This window comes from Heterocephalus glaber, unplaced genomic scaffold, assembly GCF_053883595.1.
Source record: "Heterocephalus glaber isolate CG9 unplaced genomic scaffold, H.glaber_assembly_v1.0 deba00001600, whole genome shotgun sequence".
NCBI lineage: Eukaryota > Metazoa > Chordata > Mammalia > Rodentia > Bathyergidae > Heterocephalus > Heterocephalus glaber.
In genome coordinates, this window is record NW_028258372.1 from 17,387,451 (window position 1) to 17,410,977 (window position 23,527).

Genomic DNA, 23,527 nt, shown 5'->3' on the forward strand with positions numbered 1-23,527 from the left:
ATAGTATTCTGAAAAAGGATACTAAAGAGAATATCAGAAAATGAAAAGATATTCCTTGTTCTTGAGTAGAAAGAACCAATATAGTGAAAATAGCCATACTTCCAAAATTGTTATATAGGTTCAATGTAATTCCAATCAATATCCCAACAGAATATCACACAGAATTAAAAAAAACAATCCTAAAATTCATTTGGGACCAGAAGAGACCTAGTATAGCAAAGGCAGTTCTGGGCAACAAAGGCAAAACTGGGGGTATCACAATCCCTGACTTTAAATTATGGCACAAAGCTATAGTGACAAAAACAGCATGGTACTGGCCTGAGGATCAATGGAACAGACTAGAGGATGCAGACACAACTCCAGACATACTCAACCACCTTATCTTTGACAAGAAGCCCAACACCTTCACTGGAAGAAAGATAGCCCCTTTAATAAATGGTTCTGGAAAAACTGATTTTCCACATGCCAAAGATTGAAACTAGACCCATATCTTTCACCGTACACTAACCTAAAACCTAAATGGATCAAAGTTCTAAATATTAAAACAGAAATACTAAATCTGCTGAAAGAGGGAACAGGTAGAATGCTTGAGAACATGGGAGTAGGCAAAGACTTTATGAACAAAACCCAGACCACACAAGAAATACTATAAAGAATCAACAACTGGGACCTCATCTTATAGAAAAGTTTTTTCACAGCCAAAGAAACCACCACAGAGTGAAGAGACAACCTGCAGAGAAGGAAAAATTTTTTTACCAGCTATTCAGATAAAGGACTATTATCCAGAATATATAAAGAACTCAAAAAAAAATCAGCTCCCCCAAATTTAAAGATCCAATAAAAAATGGGCATCTGAAATACAAAGACATTTCTGAGATAAAGAATTAGAAATAGCAAACAAATATATGAAAAAATATTCAACATCACTGATGATTCAAGAGATGCAAATTAAAACAAGGCTGAGATTCCATCTCACTCCAGAAAGAATGGCTGCTAACAAGAAATCAATCACTCACAAATGCTAGAGGGGGTGTGGGGAAAAGGAATCTTTCTCCACTGCTGGTGGGAGTGTAGACTGGTGCAACCACTGTGGAAATCAATATGGAGATTTCTCAAAGAACTAAAACTAGAGGTTCCATTTGACCCAGCTATACCTCTTCTTGGTATCTTCCCAAAAGAATTTAAAGCATCATACTACAGTGATATAGGCACATTCACATTTATAGCAGCACAGTTTGTAATAGCTAAATCATGGTAACAGCCCAAATACCCATCAACTGATGAGTGGATGAAGATGTGGGTTTTTTATACAATGGAGTACTACTCTGCCATAAAGAAGGATGAGCTTCAGACACTTATAGCTAAATGGATGGACCTTGAGACTATACTTTTAAGTGAAATAAATTGGACACCCAGGTTTAAATACCACATTGTTTCTCTGGTGTGAGAAACTGAATGTGGAAATAAGGACTGAGATGTACAATGGATATGGGAAGATGTATAATGGGAAATGAGAAGAAAGTATTCAAATGGGAAGGGAAACAAGGGAGGAAGGAAGGAGCCAGGAAGGGACAAGAAAAAAAGTGAAAATAGAAGGAAAAATTAGAAACAAAGCTTTTGTACATAGGGAGGGAGGGGGCTTGAGGGGGAGTGGAATAAAATTTTTTAAAATTTATTAATTAAAACAAAAACAGATGGTCCACCCGAGGGTCATGTAAGTAGACACATCTGAAAACATCAGGAATGCCTTGGGGAAATGTGATGCTCCAAGAGTAGATGCCACTATTCTATTTCAAGGTATGTGCCATCCTTTTCCTTCTAGCCAGCCAGCCACCCTCAATTCTCCTCTCTCCCTGCTTGTCTTTCAAACAAGTGCTTAGAGAGCTGCCAAGACAGTTTCAAGAAAACGGCTGCCAAGAACGCCATTTCCTTGCCACCGCAATTGCTGGTGCTATAAGTAGAATGAGGTCCAGAGCCCTAATCAGTGGAGTTAAGTTAGCCACATAGACTCCTCTAGCACAATGTCCTTCTGTGCTGGGTTTTTCCTTGGGAGATCTGAACCTCCCTAGTCTCCCTGGCCGGTTCCACGTTTCCCTGTGTGTTTGAGGGCTGTAGCTCTGTCTGGTGACTACAGGCCTGGTACATGCTCTGAGCCTGGTGATTCCAGGGTCACCTGGAGTGGAACAGCAACTCCTTTCCATTTTTAAAGACCTTTCAGGAATCTCTAAGTGTTCCAAGCATGAAGCTGTGCAGATCCCAGTGTGTTCATTAAGTTGCACCTGTCAGCATGGAATGGAATCTAACTGTGAGTTTAATAAAAAATAGGTTATGTAAGAATTTATGGTGTACTACTGTTGATTCACTTTGAATTAAAAAAAAAAAAAATATATATATATATATCAGCAAAAAAGAAATAGGTTTATTTTTCCCATGTAAAAAGAAATCAGAGGTAGCTGCCAGGGCTATCCAGCAGCACCCAGATGTTGTCCATATACCAAACTCTGAATGTTTTCACTCCATCATCCTTATGAAGGGGCTTTCTGTCCTGCTGGTCTAGAGATGGCACAAATCTCCCAGCATCCTTCTGTATTCTGGGCAAGAAGAAGTGATGAATGTGAAGGACAAACGTGAAAGTAGCACTTGCCAGCTGGTCCTTTAACAAGCTTTCCTGAAAGCAGCTTCTGCATCTGATTGGCCAGAGCTTTGTCCCCTGGCTGAAAATGAGACTGAGGATTTTGTCATAGGGACTTTGCCACCTTATTTAATGTCAGGGTTCTCTTGGGAAAGGGAAAATGGATACTTTGTAGGTAGTTTGCCCTTCCTGCAGTAACTGGGGCTCTCCTCACAGCATCCTCTACTGAATTCACAAATATTCCTGAGTCCCTACTCTAACGCAGCACATCATTCACGGTGCCTCTATGTGGGCTGCACAGCTGAGCAGTTCAGGAGTCAGAAACACATATATTCAAATAAATTTCAAGCTTTGTGGGCTTGATCAAGTCATGCTGAGCCCCAATTTTCATGCCTCTGAAGTGGAGATAATAATTTTCCTATTTCCTAGGGTTATGGTCATGATTATATGATTTCATGTATAACCCATGGTACATAATAATAAATAAATGTTAGCTATGAATATTCAATTGCTATACAGATCATACTGAATTGTATTTGAACATTCTCATGTAAAAGACCAGGAGCTCTTCAAGCAAGCATGCTGCCTCTCCTTTTCTCCTATTCTTTTATTCACTGAAAGCAATTATTTTGATACCAAAATTTACTTGCCTTGGAAGAAAGCAAACGTTATGGAGAAGGCTAATGTCCCTTTTGACAATCCTATCCCTACATCCCCTGTTCCCACCCTCTAGGAGTGAACACTGTTACCAACATATCGTTTTTCCTTCAGACCTTTTCCTATATGTTGCACACACTACATATGCAATACCCATGGAGAGCATGAAGTTTTTTTAAAATGCCACTTGTATAATATCGTGTGGGTAATCCTTCAACTTCCTTCTAAATATTCAATCATATATCTTGGCCATCTACTCTATTATTATATACAGCTTTCCTATTTTAGTATATGTGCTGCCGAAGTGAGCACTATATACAGCTTTCCTAAGTTTACATTCGTTAAACTACTTCTTGATATTTCCTAGTACACTATACAGTATAATACTATAGTTTACTTAGCCAAGCCCTTATTTATTGGCACATAGGTCATTTCTAACTTGTGCTACTCCAAAATAATCACTCAAAGACTATCCTTATACATATGCTTCTGCTGTATGTGTAGATACCATAAAGTAAAATTTCTAGGCTTTTGGAAGTGAACATTTAAAAATTTTAATGACATTGCTAAAGACCTCCCTTTCCCCTCAGAGACAGCTGTATCTGAGAATGTGTTTTTCTCATCTTTCACTCAGGTTCAGCTTTGGGCCTCCTACAATTTAAGCTCAATAAATATTTGTTAAATTCCACACCTTACCAAGAATTTTCTCTGGATGTACAATATTACTACATCCTGAGACCTGTTTAGTGTCTTGTGCATTGGAAAATTCTGTCTGTTGAATCTAGTGTTATCTTCCTCTCACATTATCCTTTGGTCCTTTTATTACTGGATTTTAGGGTGCTGGAGTCCCCTTCCAGAGGTGGTTTCTAGGTTCTTTCTATCCTGAGGAAAGAATGAGTCAAGATAAGCACAAAGGGTAGCAAAGTTTTATTAATGGTAGGAAAACAGACTCTGCAGAGTGAGTTTGGGTCAAGTAAAAGTAGGAAAAGAAGTACACTCTACAGCATGAGGGTGGGGCAGCATGCGAGAGAACACAGTGGCAAAAACTCAATGTGGACTATCCTTTTGTGTCACCTACTCCTCAGGATGACATCAGATCTAGGCCATCCTATGGAAAACTTACTTGAGTTCTTGAAAGAAATCCACTTCCTGGGCTTTGGGAACTCCTCTGAGTATGTCTGGGATCTTGTAATTAACAGGTCACACCTGCTTCCCCAGACAGCCTTGCCACACCTTAATCTCCTGTCTTACAATTACTGCATATATATGCAAAGGAAATGAAACCAATAGCTAAAGCTATATCTGCTCTCCCATGTTTATTTTAGCTGTATTCACAGTAGCCAGGATATGGAAACAACCCAAGTGTTCACCAATGGATGGATAGGTAAAGAACATTTGGTATATACACACAATAAAATATTATTCAGCCATAAAAAAGAATGATATCCTATCATTTGTGGGAATATGGGTAGAACTAGATGACCTTATATTAAGTAAAATAAAAACAGGGCCAGGGATTTAGCTCAGTGGTTTCGCCGCCTGCTGCACAAGCACAAGGACCCGAGTTCAATTCCTGGTACCAAAAAAAACAAAAACAAAAACAAACACTGCATGTTTTCACTTATGTGGAATTTAAAACATTGACCTCACAGAAGTAGAAAGTAGCATAGTGGTGGCTAAAGGCTAGAGAGGGTGCCGGGAGAGGACAGAGAAGGGTGGAGATCTGATTCAAAAATACATTTGAATAGGAGGATTAAATACCAGCGTGATATAGCACAGTCAATGGCTATGGTTAACAACATTTTATTATATATTTCAAAATAGAAGCTAGAAGAGTTTTGTTTTTACATTCCCCACACAAAGAAGTAATAAATGTTTGAGGTACTAGAAATGCTAATTACCCTGATAAGGTCATTATGCATTGAATACATATAGCAAAATATCATACTGTACCCCAAAGAAATGCACAGTTATTGTATATTGATTTAAAAATATTATAAGGTTGAAAAAATAAAAATTAGAGAAAATACACATTGAAAAGTCTTGCTCCTGTGCTTTTCCCCCATCCTTTCAACTCCTGACTCCTCTACCCACATCCCAGGTGACCATTTAGTTAATTTCATGGCTATCATTTCAGAATTTCCTTATTCAAGTACTGGCACATATTAAAATACATTTATCAGAGTGGGATTTTTTACTTTAGATTATGGAAACATTTTAAACATCATACACAATATAAGAAAATTAATTCCCATATAACCACCACCCAGTTCAGCAATTACTAAGAATTTGCCAATTTAAAAACCTGTTATTCATGGGAAGAAAATGTTATTCAAATGGGAAGGGGAACAAGAGAGGGGGAGGAGGAAAGGACAGAGGGAGAAAGGAAAAAAGAAAGTGGAAGAAAAAAATGGAAACCAAGCTTTTGTAAATAAGGAGGGGAAGTGGGGTTGGAGGGAGTGGAGGGGAATGGGAAAAAAAGAAGCAAGGTATATCATGTACAGGTACAAATTCCCTGTGATGAATGTGATCATTACGTATATCTAGTATATGTGCTGCTGAAGCCAGCACCATTATGTATATTTAAAATGTACCAATACAATAATAGATGGAAAAGTAACATAACAATCTGTTATTCTACTTTTGGAAATTCTGTTGTATTTTAAAGCAAATCTCCAACAGCATATCATTTCATCAATACATCTTTCCATGTAATTTCTTTGTTATTTTAATGGATAAACAGATTCCCTGATATAATAATCTATATCATAATTTACTTTTATCAGGCCTCCATTGATGTGCGCTTAGGTAGATCCATAATATAATTTTTTTCCTTTGGTTTTTTTTTTTTCCCCATTTGGTTTTTTTGAGACAGGGTGTCACTATGTAGTTCAGACAGGCCTTGAACTCACTATGTAGCCCAGGTTGGCCCACCAGGCCCAGCCATAATATAATTTTTTCAGTAATTATGAATTGCTATGTATGTTTGTTTATACAGCAATTTGTATGCGACATTTTGTTTTATTATTTTATGCCAGACAGGGTGGCACACACCTATAATCTCAGCATTTGGGAGGCTGAGCAGAAGGATCACCATGAGTTCAAGGACACCCTGGGCTACATAGTGAGTTCAAGACTAAACTACAAAGTAAGACCTTGTCTCGAATAAATGAATTAATGAATGAATGAATAAAAATATTTTTAGCTAATCAGAAAAAACAATAGTTTCAACAGGCGTGGGTGGTACATGACTGCAATCCTGGCACTGCACTTGGGAGGCTGAGGTGGGATGATCAGCGTGAGTTTGAGGCCAAGGCAGTCTCAAAAACAAACAGAAAAAAAAGAAAAGAAAATGATAGTTTCAATTTGGAGGTCATAAAATCTCATCTCTGCAGCAGGATCCAAGTGGCCCTAGGAAGACTGGGCTCTGGGAACCAATGGCAGCCCCTTCCTTTTCCCCTTTTCTACCTGCTGTAGGAGGTTTGGTTTGGAGTACCTGCCTGTATCAATCTCTCTTCACCTTTTCAGGATTAGAAAAGATACGAAATTTCTGAATCCTATCTGTTCCCTTTCCTTTGCTAGTCTTTTGCAATGTACCCACACTCCTGGAGTCCCAGACCTCAGCACCCCAGGAGTGTCAGCGTGGATGAGTCTGGGTCTGGGTCACTGTCCTATGCCCTGGAGCTTGGTGTGTGGCAGCCCTGGTTTCCACCCACCAGATGCCAGGAGTGCTCCTCTCTCCTTGCCGCCAATCAAAAATGTCTGCTGACATTGCCAAATCCTTCCCCGGAAAGCAGTCCTCGCACCTTGAGAACTACTGCTACAGACTCGAGAGAAAGGAGAAGAAAGAGAAATTTCTCATGGTCTTATACCCAATATCCAACCAGGACGAACAGTTACACTGAATTATGCTTCTGATTCATTTTCTAGTCCAGAGTCAGTTACTCATTTCTTCCCCCACCCCCAACCGGGGATTGAACTGAGGACCTTGCACTTGTCAGGCAGGTGCGGTGCCACTGATCTTAATCGCCCGTCCACGTTACTTGTTTCTTTAACTAAGAATTTCTAATTACTAGTTTAAACAAGGTTTAAGGATAGAGGGCACAGCAGAAGGAGAAAGAATAAATGTGCTATTTCCTCTTCCAGCCAATGACTTGGTTGATATTTCTTAGCTGTGACTTATCTCAAATACTACATGGTTTTTACCTTTGATAAGTCATATTTTGTGTATTGAGTCTGTTTTCCAAATGTCTCAAAGTTGGCTTTATGAAGCTGGAACAGTGGTAGATGTGAAGAATTTGTACCTACCTCTTAATTTCTACATCAAAAGTTCTGTTTGTGTGTCAGCAACTCTCTGAATGTGGGTTCAGCTTTAGAATGACCACTGGCTTAAGATGAGAAAGTAGAAGAAGAGTGTGAAGGAGGCACCTTTGCTTTGTTTGTTTTTGGAGAAACAACCTGTTCTTTGCAGAAGGAAAAGTAGAAGAGAATTTTCCCAGGCTAGATATAAACACACTGCTAGATGCCTAAAAATTCCATCTAGCTTTAAGGACAGCTCTCTTGCCTGCTCAGCAAAGTCAGGCTTTCTCATTCTTTCTCCTCTGACAGTGTTTCACAACTCTGCCTGGAATTTTGGTGAAGTGCAAACAAGTGTTCCCCTTCAACCTGGATCCTATAAGTAAGTACCTTCATGGGCCTGAACTCATTTCTTTCTACATCTGTAATCCCCAGTGTCCATGATTGGGGTACTTGGCATATACTAATTGCTAATCAAATACTGATTTAGTTTGAATTGGGTAAATAATTGAACCTATTCCTCTGAAGCCTACGACTGCTTTAGAATTAGTACTTATTGTATTTTGGAGTTCATGCCTTTCGAATATCCCTTTTACATCCAGAGGTTAGCACTGCTGTGTTATATTCAACAAAAGATTAATTTCTTTTTTTTTTTCCTGATTTCTGAAATCCTTCAGAGGTTTCGGGGGCTGTTTATTCTTATACTTTTTTGTAAACTATATATACATAAAGCTTGCCATTATGAATGGTGGTACACTCCCGTAATCCCAGAACTTGGAAAGTTGAGGCAGGAAGATTATGAGAGTTCAAGGCCAGCCAGGGAGAGACCCTGTCTCAAAAAAGGAAAGAAAAAGAAAAAAAACCAAACTTGCCATTTTAACCCACTTTTGAGTGCATGATTCAGTGGCATTAGCACATTTATGTTGTTGTGTGGCCATCACCACTGTCCGTTTCCTGAATGCTTTTGTTTTCCTGAATGGAAACTCAGTAACCTTTGACACTCACTCCCTCTGAACAGCCTTGGGTCTGTGTACTGGGTTTCTACCACTGGTGGCACAAACAGATTTAATCACTTTTTTGGAGACAGGGTCTCACTATGAAGTTCAGGCTGGCCTTGGACTCACTATGTAATCCAGGCTGGCCTCGAACTCACAGTGATCCTCCTGCCTCAGCCTCCCAAGTGCTGGAATTACAGGTGTGTGCCATCACTCCCCAAAAAGTAGGCCTTCTTAAACCTATTTCTCACCGAGTTAGATAGTTTGAGCTCAGAGATTCTGAGTCTTTCCCAAGCTTACCTAACTAAGAAGTGGCTAAGGGCTGGGGATTTAGCTTAGTGGTTCCACCGCTTGCCTCACAAGTGCAAAGTTCCGAGTTTGATCCCCGGCACCAAAAAAAAAGAAGTGGCTAAGTTAAAATACAAGCTTGGATCTCTGATTTCTAAATATCTGCCCTTTCGACTGTGTCATTCCACTATGTCATACCAGGAACTCACAGGGGTGGCTCCACTGTGGAGTAAAAGATCTGCTCAAATTTCATATTTTTCCCTTCTGGGAAGACAACCTTGATGGTCTCTTAGATTTTCTCCACAGGAGTGAATCCCTGACTTCTTACCTGGAGAATTCATTTGTTTGCAGCAATGCAGGGACCTCCTAGGAAGGTCACCTGGAGTAGTAAGAACTCTTGGTGCCTGCCCTTCAACCTCATTTCCTCTTGTCCTGCGCATAACTACTCTGGTAGTGGGCAAAGAGAGGCACAAGCAGGAAGGCAGCAGGGTAGGTGGAGCCACCAGGAAAAGGTGGGGTGGGGCAAGGGCAGAGAATCTCAGAGCCCTTCCAGGGCTCTTCATGCCCTGCTGAGTGAGCCCTAGAGCAATGCTTTTTCTAGTGTTTTCTATTCTTCTGTTCCTGGTCAATATTGGGCAGGGTGACTATATAATTTATTGTCCAAACTAAGATACTTTTGAGAACTGGGCACTATTAATAATCACACTGAGATAGTAGGTGCCAACCAGAGCTCTCCTTAGGAAACCAGGATGCATAGACTTTTTTAAAAAGGCTTGTTTCCGTAGTCTGTTTCCTTCAACACAGAGCCCCTGCATGGGCTGGTGGGAAGATTTCACAAGGCACAAAACTTTTATGGGGTCTTTTCCAAGCTGGATTACCCTGGATAAACTACCCAACCTTACTGAACTCAGTTTTCTTATCTGTAAAATCATCACAGTGTTATTTATCTCAGAGGGTCCACATGGTATAAACAAGATGTCTTATGCACCATATATAGTACATACTAGTCACTTTTGCAGCTGAATTGGGAACCCTGGTGGCTGCTGGTGGCAGAAAGACTAAGTGATCTAGGTTTAGGAAAACCCTAGAAACCTTGAGGGATGATCTGATTTTCAGATCCTTGGGAGCTTGGGAATCCTTGGCCTTCTTTCTCATGGTTGGAAATAGAGCCCATTGATTTTGACTGTTCAAGTAATATCCATCTACCATCTGGGAATAAGGAGAGGAAAAAGAGAAAAGAAAGGCTTCAAAATATGCTTCATATAAGACCTGGTGATACACGCCTCTAATCCCAGCTACTTGGGAAGCTGAGACAGCAAGTTTGAGTCTAGCCTGGGCAATTTAGCAAGACACTGTCACACATAATCACACACACAGTGTGTTGAGAATGAGGATATAGCCCAGTGCTCCCTGGGTTCAGTCCCCAAGATCACCACTATAGACCCATTATGACACCTCAGGGAGAAGCTGGGAGCTAATCTTGGTTGCTGTGTGAGTAGTTTCTACTTTAATAAAAAGGAACTGAAAAAAAAAAAGAATTAAAGACCCTAAGCTAACAAACTTTTTGTCTTTTATCTTATTTTTCTGGCCCAGGCAATGGGCTTGCAACCTTCTAATTGGACAATGATCCTACAAGCACCCAAGCTCAGGGAGTATTTTCTAAGGCCAATTAGAATTTAGGAGGAAATGTTTGGTGGAGCAAGCTTCTCTTAAGACAGCCTCCATGTGAGGCTTCCTTGTCCCTAGGGAAGGAAGGAGGTGCCAGGGCATCCTCCCCGTTCCTGAGACTTGCTAAGTTCACTCAGAAAGTGAGCCTGCTGAGCCTGGCACTGCTGGCCAGTCTTATTGGTTATACTAGAACAGCCAGATGATGGACACCATGGCATCTGCTTCCCAAGGCTGAGCTGAGCACACCAAGTAAGCAGTAATCCCGAAGGCATCGAACTCTGGTTCAGGCCTCCCTTCCTGCCTGCACCCACAGGCCCAGGGCTGGTGGGGGCAAAGAACTGCATTTTCCTCTTCTCTTCACTCTTTTTAGCCCCCAGGCTCTGCAATCCAGTGGATAAGGAGCAGATGGGCTAGAAGGAACATGGCTGGGGTGCTATTTTTGGCTTGGGCTGAACCCAGAAGTCCTAGAAAGAATGATTCTGACACCCTGCCTTCTGGGAATGTGTGAGGCTCAGGGACTGACACTGCCAGCCTTGCCATACTCTGCACCCATTCAGATCAAGGGGATGGTTCATGGCCTCATAGGGGACTGGGCAGGGATGGTGGAGGTGGTGACACAGCCTCAAAGGAGCTCCTCAGGGCCCAGATCACGGCACACTGCACATGGATGCAGACATTAGCCATCCCTGTGTTTTTAAACAGCTGCATCAGGCAGGCAGTCCTTGGTGTGCTTGAGACACACAGGGGACCAAAACAGACTTAATATCTCTGTCTTCAGGGTTTTACATTCTAGCAGGGGAAGACAGAGTTAAAAATAAGTATAACAAGTAAAACGTTTAGTGTGTTAGAAGGTATTAAATGCCCTGGGGAAAAGGAAAAGGAGAGTGGAGTAAAGGTGATATGCTGTATGGGTATGGGGAGCAGCATTAGGATGGGCAGACTCGGTGACGCTGAGGAGAAGGCTACAAGGACATGAAGGAAGTGTTGACTGAGCCATACTCATATCTATGGGAAATGCAGTCAAGGTAGGGAAAGGCTGGAACAGGAGCCCAGAGATGAGGAGAGCCTGCAAGGGTAAGGATGGAAGGGGCCAGATGAGGGAGCCAGATGGGAAGTAATGGAGGAAAGGGCAGAGAATTGATGGTGCTGGGCAGGCTCTGGCCTCACTGTGACTCGTGAGCCTTTTGAAGGACGTTGGCTTTCACTTCAAGTTAGACAGGAAGGCAGTTTAGGAATTTTGAATACAGATACAGCACAATCTGGCATTTTAAAAAAGATCACTCTGGAAAGATGGCAGCAGCAATGGAAACATCATTTTGGATCCCCAAAACTATGAATTCCCCAGATATGGTGGTAAATGCCTGCAATCCCAGCACTTGGGAGGCTGAGGCAGGATTCCAAGTTGGAGGCTAGCCTGGGCTATATAGTGAGTTCAAAGTCAGCCTGAGCTACCTAGCAAGACCTGTCTCAAAAGAGAGAGAGAGAGACTAGAAGAAGAACCAAAAGCTCTTGGATAATATTTAGCTCGAAGCTCAGGTGATGGGATATTCTCACAAATCCCAAATGGACAACAACGTACCATCCTCCATCCTCAGCCACAAGACCTGCATGGCGCCAGCATCTAGGCAGGGGAAGGGATAGGGTGTTTGGTGGCCCAAGGGTGGGAAGACCACAAAATAGCCCGTGGTTGTCCCCCGGCAAGCCCAGCAGGTCAGGAGAGAAGGATATGCTGGGGCTGGCAGTGTGTGGCATGGCCTGCGGTGAGGCCCACAGGACAGCACACCTGTGCCTGCCAACTGGGCAAGCTGAAGGCACAGGCTCCTTTCCTGGGAATGTCCACAGCTGACACTGCTGGGAGTCCATTCAAACTGAACAGTGCAGGAGAGCCCAATAAAGATGCGGGAAGAGAAGCTCCACAGCAAAGTGGTGGGAGAGAAGAAACCAGGAAATCTCTGAAGCCAGCCACTGTGAGCTTTTTATTTTGTTTTGTATTGATTTTTTGCAGTGCTGGATATTGAACTCAGGGCCTTGCACATTGTAAGTGAGGACTCCACCATGAAGCAATGTCCCCAGCTCTGTTTTGATTTTTTAATACAACACAGCACAGGAGGGAGCTCCATGAAATTAGAAAAGCTACCTGAATTAAGGCTTCTTCTAGTAGTTTTAAAAAATTTAATTCCATAAAAATGAGCAACAGAAATGTATTGAATTCAAAACCAAACAAAATTTTGTATAAGAAAAACTTAATATTCATATAAATCATGATATCATGCTAGGAAGAAATGTTAAAAAAAATCAAAAACAAAAAATGGTAGCATTCTCTTTTCAAAATGATATTAGAATTAGATGAATGTAATAGGTAAACAAGGCGCCAAAACTGAGAAAATAGAGAGATAAAGGGAAAAAAATTTTAAGGCCAAACTAGAATGAATACAAAAACAAATATACACAATGAATACTACAAATAAAAGGCAAAAGGCAGAAAATTTTACAAATCAAAAAGTTATGAAAGCTGGGTATGGTGGTGCACACCTGTAATCCTAGCATCAGGGAGGCTGAAGCAGGAAGATTGCTGTGAGTTCGAGGCCAGCCTCAGCTATATAGTGAGTTCAAGGCCAGCCTGAACTACCCAGCAAGATCCTGTCTCAAACCAAACCAAACCAAACCAACAAAAGTAATAAAAAATTTAAAAAGGACTTAAAATAAAGTGATATTTAGGTGAAAAGATACAATATCAACGTAATAGGACTCCTAAAGAAGAAAACCAAAACAAAGAAACAGTAAATACTAAGTACAATAACTCAAGCAAATATCCTTAAATTGCAAAACAACAAAAACATAGAATTTAAACTATATATTGTAAAAGTATATAATGTACATAGGAACAAGCAAAAATAGATTCTTCTTGGGCCGGGGATTTAGCTCAGTGGTTTCACCGCCTGCTTTGCAAGCGCAAGGACCCAAGTTCCATCCCTGGTACTAAAAAAAAAAAAAAAAGATTCTTCTTGATTTAAGATGCTTATGGTTATGTCTTAATAAGCCCATCTCCATAAATCCATAAGAAAATATTCTTGCAGCTGGGTGTGATGACGCATGTGTAATCCCAGCACTCAGGAGGCTGAGGCAGGAGGATTACCATGAGTTTGAGGCCAGCCTGGACTACACAGTCTGAACAGTCATCTGAACTACATAGAGAGACCCTATCTCAAAAAAAAAAAAAATTCTAGCCACGCATGATAGCGCATGGCTCTAATCCCAACACTGAGAAACTGAGGCAGGAGGATCACAAGTTCCAGCACAGCCTAAGCAATTTAAGGGTTTAGTGAGACCCTGTCTCAAAATAAAAAGTAAAAAGGGCTGAGGATGTAGCTCAGTGTGAGGGCCTGGTTCAATCTGCACTATAAAAAAACCAAAATCCTAAGTAAAAAATGTGTTTAATACACTTGACCTACTGAACATCATAGCCTAGCAACACTGGACATTGTATAACATGTTCTGTTTATCCTCATTACCTTAGAGCTGGCTGGGAGCAGAGGCTCACTGCTGCTGCCCAGCAAGCATCAAGAGAGCAGCCTGGGACCCCGGGTCACAGAGAGGCCAGCAGGCTGCGTCCCACCAGAGACCACATGGCATCTGAATCCACACAGCAGAGGAGCCAGGGAGAACATAAAGGCCGTGGTTGTGAGCCCCAGAAGACAGAGCGGAAGTGAACAACAGAGAGGGTCTTTCTGATGCTCCTCAATGAAAATTGAAGCCCACTGGGAAAGTGAAGAAAAACTCTTCAATAAAAACACACTGGACCATCGCGGTTGGTAAGTTGGTGGGATCAGCACCTCCCATAGAAACCCAGGCTCGCTTAGAGGGGGAGGACAGCTGGCACCTGCAGTAGAACCTTGCAGAGTTTAATCCTGCAGGAGGTCAGGGACCTCAACTTGGACCTTGCAGCCAGAAATCAATCTGAATCTCAGTAGACTACAGCTGGCTTGCTGAGATTAATCGATTTAGACCCTCACACTGCTGCCCACATTGCCTACCAGGACAATAGAGACATATCCTGAGGGAGACCTTTGTTTTGTTTGGTGTTTTGTTTCATATATATATATTTTTCTTTTCTTTTTCTCTCTCTCTCTATACCTTCTGGCTCTATATTTCTTTCCCTCTTTGTTCCTGTTCCTGTCCCATGCCGAATTTTTTCTCTGTCCTCTAGATTGTCACTTTTATAGGAAGGTGAATACAATTTCTAGCTTCCCTATTGTTGTCAGTTTGTTCTGTACAAATCACATACAAAGAAAAGCCCATCAGAATCACAGCAGGCTTCTCAACACAAACTAAATTAAGGAGAGCCTGGAGTGAAGTATATCAACCCCAAAAAGAAAATAATTTCCAATCTAGACTGTTGTATCCTGCAAAATTATCTTTCAGAATTGATGGGGAAATTAGATACTTCCATGACAAAGAGCACCTGAGAAATTTCATGAACACCAAACCACCACTCCAAACAATTCTAAATAATATCCTAGAAAAAGACAATAAAGGTCACAACTCCATGAGGCCCAACAGAGCGAAGCCACCAGGCAAAGCAAGAAACTAAAGGGAAAGGGGGAAAAATAAAAAATAAAGGAGCCAACAACAGTAAGACATCATGACAAGGATGACTCAATATCTATCAATTATAGGGCTGGGGATTTAGCTCAGTGGTTCCAGTGCCTGCCTCACAAGCACAAGGTCCTGAGTTCGATCTACAGTACCAAAAAAAAAAAAAAGAGAATATCTATTAATTATAACCATCAGTGTTAATAGCCTCAATTCACAAATCAAAAGAAATAGACTAACAAAATGGATTAAGAAGCAAAATCCAACAATATGCTGTATACCAGAAATACGCCTAATTCAAAAAGACATTAATAGATTGAAAGTAAAAGGATGGAAAACAGTTCTCCATGCAATAGGAACCCAGAAAAAAAAAAGGAGTAGCAATCTTATTTGCAGACAAAATACATTTCAAACCAAAACTAATTAAGAGAGACAAAGATGGTCACTATACCCTTGTGAAGGGAACAATCCAAGAGGAAGAGATGACAATCATAAATATATAGGCACCAAATACGAATGCCCCCAACTATACAAAACAAATATTAATGGACCTGAAAACCCAAATAAGCACAAATACAGTTGTAGTGGGGGACCTCAATACGCCACTGTCACAAATAGACAGATCATCTAGACAAAAAATCAACAACGAAATTCTAGAACTGAACCAAGCTTTTGAACAAATGGACTTAATAGATGTCTACAGAGTGTTCCACCCCACAAAATCAGAATATACATTCTTTTTGGCTGCACACAGGTCATTCTTCAAAATAGACCACATGCTAGCCCATAGGGCATGTTTAAGTGAATGCAAAAGAACTGAAGTTACCCCCTGGATATTATCAGACCATAGTGCAATAAAATTGGAGATCAATGACATAAGAAACCGAAAAACTCCCACAAACACATGGAAATTGAAAAATACCCTCCTGAACAACCAATGGGCCACAGAGGAAATTAAAGAAGAAATTAGACAGTTTCTACAAGTAAATGATAATGCTAGTACAACATACAGGAATCTGTGGGACACAATGAAAGCAGTTCTATGAGGGAAATTCATGGCAGTGAATGCCAATATTAGGAAAACAGAGAGAGCTCAAATAACCTAATGCTGAACCTCAAGCTTCTAGAAAAAGAAGAGCAGGGCAAACTCAAAGCTCATACAAGGGAGGAAATTATAAAGATCAGAGCAGAAATCAATGCAATGGAGACTAAGAGAACGATACAAACAATCAATGAATCAAAGAGTTAGTTGGTTTTTCAAAAGCATAAATAAAATCAATAAACCTTTAGCCAACCTTATCAAAAAAAGGAAAGAAAAGGCTCAAATCCATGCAATTAAGAATGAAAAAGGTGAAGTCACAACAGATCCAGCAGAAATCCAAAAGATCATCAATGCCTACTTTGAGAACCTGTACTCTAGTAAAATGGAAAACACAGAAGAAATGGACAGATTCCTAGATATGAATTGCCAAAGATAAATGAAGAAGATATAAAAATTCTAAACACTCCAATTACAATCACTGAAATTGAAAACATAATTAAAAATTTACCAACAAAGAAAAGCCCAGGTCCTGATGGCTTCACTGCTGAATTCTACAAGACATTTAGAGAAAGACTATTGGCATTACTCTTTAAACTCATCAAGGAAATTGAAAGGGAAGCAATACTTCCAAATTCATTCCTGGAAGCAAGTGTTACTTTGATTCCAAAACCAGGGAAAGACCCAACCAAAAAAGAGAACTACAGACCATTCTCCCTAATGAACATAGATGCAAAAATCCTCAACAAGATACTGGCAAACAGCATACACAGGGTCATCAAGATCATACGCCATGACCAAGTCAGATGTATCCCAGGAGTGCAAGCATGGTTCAACATATGCAAATCAATAAATGTAATATGCTATATTAACAGAGCCAAGGACAAAAACCATATGATCATCTCAATTGATGCAGAAAAAGCATTTGACAACATCCAACAACCATTCATGATAAAATCCCTACAGAAAATTGGAATAGAAGAACTTTATGTCGACCTGATTAAGGCTATATATGTAAAACCAATAGCCAACATCATACTAAATGGTCAAAAACTGAAAACCTTCACTATAAAATCAGGAACAAGACAAGGATTTCCACTATCACCATTCCTATTCAATATAGTTTTGGAAACATTAGCCACAGCAATTAGACAATAGAAAGAAATAAAAGGAATAAAGATAGAAAAGTAAGAAGTTAAACTGTCATTATTTCCTGACGATATGGTACTCTACATAGAAGACCCAAAATACTCTGCCAAAAGTTGAATTGACAGATTCAGTAGAGTAGCTGGATACAAGCTCAACACTCAAAAGACACTAGCCTTCATGTACACAAATAACAGACTCACTGAGAGAGAAATTAGGGAAACAATTTCTTTTACAATAGCATCCAAAAAAATGAAATATCTAGGAATCAATCTAATAAAAGAAGCAAAAGACCTCTACACTGAAAACTACAGCATTCTGAAAAAAGAGATCGAAGAGGATATGAGAAAATGGAAAGACATCCCTTGCTCCTGGGTAGGAAGAACCAATATAGTGAAAATGGCCATACTTCCAAAACTGCTATATAGATTTAATGCAATGCTGATTGAAATTCCAACAAAATATTTCACAGAACTAGAGAAAACAATCCAAAAATTCATTTGGAACAAGAAGAGACCTAGAACAGCAAAAGCAATTCTAGGCAACAGAGACATGGTAGGGGGTATCACAACCCCCAACTTGAAACTATACTACAAAGCTGTGATAAAAACAGCATGGTACTGGCAAAGAAACAGACCCGAGGATCAGTGGAATAGATTAGAAGATGCAGACACCACTCCAGACACACTCAGCCACCTCATGTTTGACAAAGGAGCCAATCATCCTCACTGGAGGAAAGATAGCCTCTTAATAAATGATGTTGGAAAAACTGGATTTCAACCTGCCAAAGATTAAAAGTAGACCCCTATCTTTCACCATGCACTAAACTAAGATCGAAGTAGATTAAAGATCTAAATATTAAGACCGAAACACTAAATTTGCTGGAAGATAAGTTAGGTAGAACTCTTGAAGACATTGGCATAGGAAAAGACTTTATGAACAAAACTTCAGGAGCACGGGAACTAGCACAAAGAATCAACAACTGGGATCTCATCTTTTTAAAAAGCTTCTGAAGTGCTGGGGATTTAGCTCAGTGGTTCCAGCGCCCGCCTCGCAAGTGCAAGGTCCCAAGTTCAATCCCCAGTACCCCCCAAAAAGCTTCTGCACTGCAAGAGAAACCACCAACAGCACTAAGAAACAACCTGCAATGTGGGAAAAAAATTTTAGCAGCAGTACCTCAGACAAAGGACTACTATCTAGAATATACAAAGAACTTAAAAAAGTCAGACCCTCCGAATTGAAAGACCCAATTCAAAAATGGGCATCTGAAATAAACAGGCATTTCTCAGACAAAGTAAAAGCAGCAAATAAGCATATGAAAAAATGTTCAACATCACTGGTCATTTGAGAGATGCAGATGAAAACAACACTGAGATTCTACCTCACCCCAGAAAGAATGGCTGCTATCAAGAAATCAACAAATAACAAATGTTGGCAGGGTTGTGGGGAAAAAGGAGCTCTTCTCCATTGTTGGTGGGTGTGCAGACTGATGAAACCACTGTGGAAATCAATATGGAGATACCTCAAACAACTAAGACTAGAGGTCCCATTTGACCCAGCTATTCCCCTGCTTTGTATCTTTCCAAAGGAATTAAAAGAATCATACCACAGTGATATATGTGCACCCATGTTTATAGCAGCACAGTTTGTAATAGCAAAAGCTTGGAAACAGCTCAAGTGCCCTTTAACTGGAAACTGGATAAAGAAGATGTGTTTTTTTTTATAAAATGGAATACTACTCAGCCATAAAGAATGAGAAACTACAGACATTTATAGCTAAATCATGCATTTTTTAAAATCAATGTATATTGAGGACACCCTCTTGAGTGAAATAAATAGGACATACATGTGTAAATACCAAATAGTTTCTCTGGTGTGAGAAACTGAAAGTGTAAATAATGATTAAAATGAGAACTGATAGAGGGAAATAGGAAGAAAAGGTCCAAAAGAGTAGGGGAAGTGGGAGGGGGAAGGGAAAGGAAAGAAGGGAAGGGAAAAATTATGAGAAAAGGAAAAAATGGAAACAAAGTCTTTTTAAATAGGGAAGGATGGAGGGGGTGAAGGGAGGACAGGAAATGGGGAAAAAATAAGAACCAAGATATACCATGTAAAGGCACAAGCACCCAATGATAAATGTAAATGTATTGTATACCTAAAATGGACCAATAAAAGAATCTAAGGGGGGAAAAAAAGAGAGACCCCAGCCTGGAAAAAGATCAAAACAAAAATTTGAAATATAGATTCTAGATTCTACTAAATGCATATTGCTTTTCATTATCATAAAGCCAAAAGACCCTAAGTCAAAAACATTTTTAAAATATCTTAAGTCAAACCAGGAACAAATAGAACAATATACAGAGTCCACACATCTCAGTAGTTCACCATAGAAATAAATGTCTTGAGCGAATGGTTCCTACCACTTTGAGTGCCTTTTGTGATTGTAGAGGCCAATGCTAATTGTATTAATCAATAAGAATTTGAACTAGAATATCAGTCCTGAATTTGAAGTGAAATTATCACTATGTAATCTTGAGGTATTTTTCCTTTACAAGGATATATTTTCCCTCTAGTTCTGAAATTGCCCATGAGACATTCCAGATCGGGGCCAGAAAATGTTTAAGATGGCCCAGGAGTACCTTTTCATTCCATGTGGTAAAAACATCATCAAAGAGTAGATTCACTTCCTAGGGCTGCCATAACAAAGTGCCACAAACTGGGAGGCTTAAAACAAAAGAAATTCATTCTCTCACAGTTTTGGAGATTAGAAATCTGAAATAAGACTGAAACAAGATTGGTTTCTTCTGAGGCCAGCCCTGGCCACATAGTGAGAACTTGTCTCAGAAAAACAGAAACCAACCAACAAAAATATTTGGTGCCTGGGGCAGGAGATTTAGCTCAGTGGTTCTGCCACCTGCCTTGCAAGCACAAGGTCCTGAGTTCGATCACCAGGACCAAAAAAAAAAGTTTGGTTCCTTCTGGAAGCTCTGAAAGAGAATCTGTTCCATGCCCTGCTCTTGCCTTGGCGGCTGTCACAATCCTTGCATTCCTGGCTTATAGACCCAGCCCTCCACACTTTGTGCTGTTGCCATGTGACATTCTCCCTGAGTATCCCTGTATCCAGATGTCCCTCTTATCAGAACAGTCACAGTGGATTTGGGGCCCCCCTGAATCCAGTATGAACTCATTTTAATTTGATGACATCTGCAGAGATCTTGTTTCCAAGTAAGTTCCCATAGGCTCCACGTGGCCATGAGCTTTGGGGGTCCTTGTGCACCTTCATGCAGCCTGCTCCATCATATGAGAAGAGCTGAAGAACCTCACCAGCTCATCTCTTCCAGACACCACTGTCAGGAGCCATTCTACATAGTTTTGGGGAAAATTTGTTTCATAAGTAAATTATGATTAGGGCTGTCTGAGGCCTAGTCTTCTTGCCTTTGGCCAGCTATGGCACACAGAAACATAACTCGATTTTGCCAGAGGTAAAAGCTGAGACCTCAATAGTCCCATGATGCTGTGATGTTCAAGAGCAAGTTTACATCAGTTGAAGACATCCTGATTCTTTGAGAACTATTAAGAAAAAGAAAGAGGTTTCACGGGGGTGGGGGATGGACAAATTCCTTATCAGCTTAATTCATCCCACCTACTGTTGTAAGAACAGTTTGCTCATCTTACTGTCCTTATCAACATAAACTCCTCAGCAACATAAACTAAGGTCCTCCTTAGTTTAAGATCCTCATCAATTTAGCATTACCACTGCCCTCTGGTCATCTGATACTCCCTCTGATTGTGGTATAAACCCAATAAATAATGGCTAGCTTGGAATGTCTTTATCTTGGCCCACTCTGAGGCACTGGCCTCCCAGCACCCCCATATACTTTGAAATTATGCAGGTCTCTATTGTCTTTCTTTAGCCCTCAACGCCCCCCTTTCTAGGCAGTTGGAGGATTGATCGCACTCTGATATACAACTCCACAGGCCCATTTATTCTCACTGTCCTGCTTTAGCATCCTGGGTCATATTTTCTTCAGCTCCTGTTTCCTGCTAGTTTATCTGATAGACAATAGCAAATTAGTTTGTGTGGTAATGGTTTAATAGGAGCTGTTTGGACATGGTCAATCCTTATATTTGCACAAATGTATTTTAAGCCATGACTCAGAGAAGTCATTCTGACACTCAAGAAAAGCTGAAGGACCACACTGTCAAAGTAGAGCTCGGTTCTCTGCCAAGCAAAAGACCACTCTTGGGTCTTGCCCTAAAAATAAACTCATGATGCTTGCAGCATATTTGCCCTAATTGTACCATCTATCTGTCCACCTGTCTGTCTGTCTGCCTGTCTATCTGATTTTTTGAGACAGGGTCTCACTATGTAGTTCAGGCTGACCTCGAACTTGCTATTTAGCCCAGGCTGGTCTCCGTCTTAAAATCCTTCTGCCTCAACCTTCCCAGTGCTTTGACAGTGTCCCAGAAGTCATCCACTACTACACCACCAGAAAGCTACCCATCAAAGGAGCTGAGCACTTGCCCTCCTGTATCCAGTGGCTGTGAAGACTCTGTGAATAGACCAGTCCCTCCCTGCTCTATGACAGAGCCCAAGACTTGGAGAAGCCGGCAAGGAACCGACAAGTCCCACCGTATTGCCAGCTGTGTCCAGTTTGTGTTGTGTGCATGGTACTAGCACACCACTGCATGTCTTAGAGTGCTGTTGCCACTGACTGGGGCTGGAGAAGGCCTGGATGGAGGCTGAGGGATGGCCACCACACCATGCTAGTCCCCACCCTACCCCTACAGTTTCTATGAATTAAGTATTTACAATCCAAAGAGATTCCTTACAGGGTGATCCAAGACAGCACCTTGGGGTGGGGCTGGAGCTCCCTGAGCTATGTCTCTTTGTTGTCCTTATGTCAGGAACTCACCCCTGTGTACTGCAAAGTTTCCCATCCACCTGCCAGTGCTGGGAGACCAGGGAGCCCAGCCGCCCCTCTGGTGTGGAGTCTGCGAGTGGGAGTGTGAGCACGGACGAGTGTGAGCATGTGGTCACACACACATAAGTCAGTCCCCAACTACTATTAGTTGCTCAGTGTAATCATTAGATCTTATAAATAGGGTGTGTAAATAAAAGTCATTTAATATAAAAAATAATTGCAGGAATGTGCCACCATGCTCTGCTTCTAATGGGAGCCTTACTTATATACACCCCGTTTCTTGTGGCCGGAGTACATTGAAGTCAGTTATCTAAGTGCTTTCAGTTATGTATGAGGCTTGAGCATGAAGAAAGCAGCCCCAGTTTGGGAAGAAGAGGCACAGTCCAACTTTGAAAGGATTTTTAGGGTAGAGGTGAAGAGTCCCTTGTTTTGGATCAGTTTATTAACATGATGGGTCTGCTCACTCTCACCCAACCATGATCTGGGCACAGAGTTCAAAGTCATGAGTGTGTGAAGAGAATTCACTGCCTCCATCATTTCGGCATCATTCCCCAAAGAAGGGAGTACAGAGGCTTTTGCCGACAAAAATTGCCTGTTTTCTTTGTACCCTCTTTGGCATTCAGCCACAGTTCTCTTAGCCACTCTGCATGGAGCCCAGCTGCTCAGCACTCACCTGCCCTGACATATGGCCCAGTCAACAGGCAGGAAGTTCTTCCAGCCAGCAAGTGGAATGGCAGTAGGGGACAGTCCCATCCAGTTCTAGCCTTATAGGCCCCTGGGGGATGATCAATTTCAGTCCTCCAGGGTCATCTTTGACCTCCTAGACAAAAAGAATTATCCAAGAGAGAAGGTGTTAGGACACCATGCCCTGGGCGTTACTGTATTTGTGTCACAATATTTTCAAAGATGGCTTCCTCTCTTTGTCCTTGCTCCCTGGAGATGCCCAAGTGGCTGGCATGGGAGTTGAATGAATTCTTGTACGTTATAGGACTTTCTTTTAAGATTCCCAATTGCCCTGAGAGTATCACTGAATCTTGTAAAATTGAACATTTGATGAATGCACTTTTTTTCCTGAAGAATTTGCCTGTAGCTTTTATCAAATGTGTGTGTGTGCGCGCGTGTGACCAACAAGTATCAATAAAAACAAGAACCCTGTCCTTTTACTATACCTACAAGATAAATCACATTCTCCTTTCTGCTTTCTGCTAGCTTTTCTCCTAATGTTCACTTCTCACTGTGCGTGGTGGCACATGCCTGTAATCCCAGATCTCAGCAGGCACAGGCAGAAGGA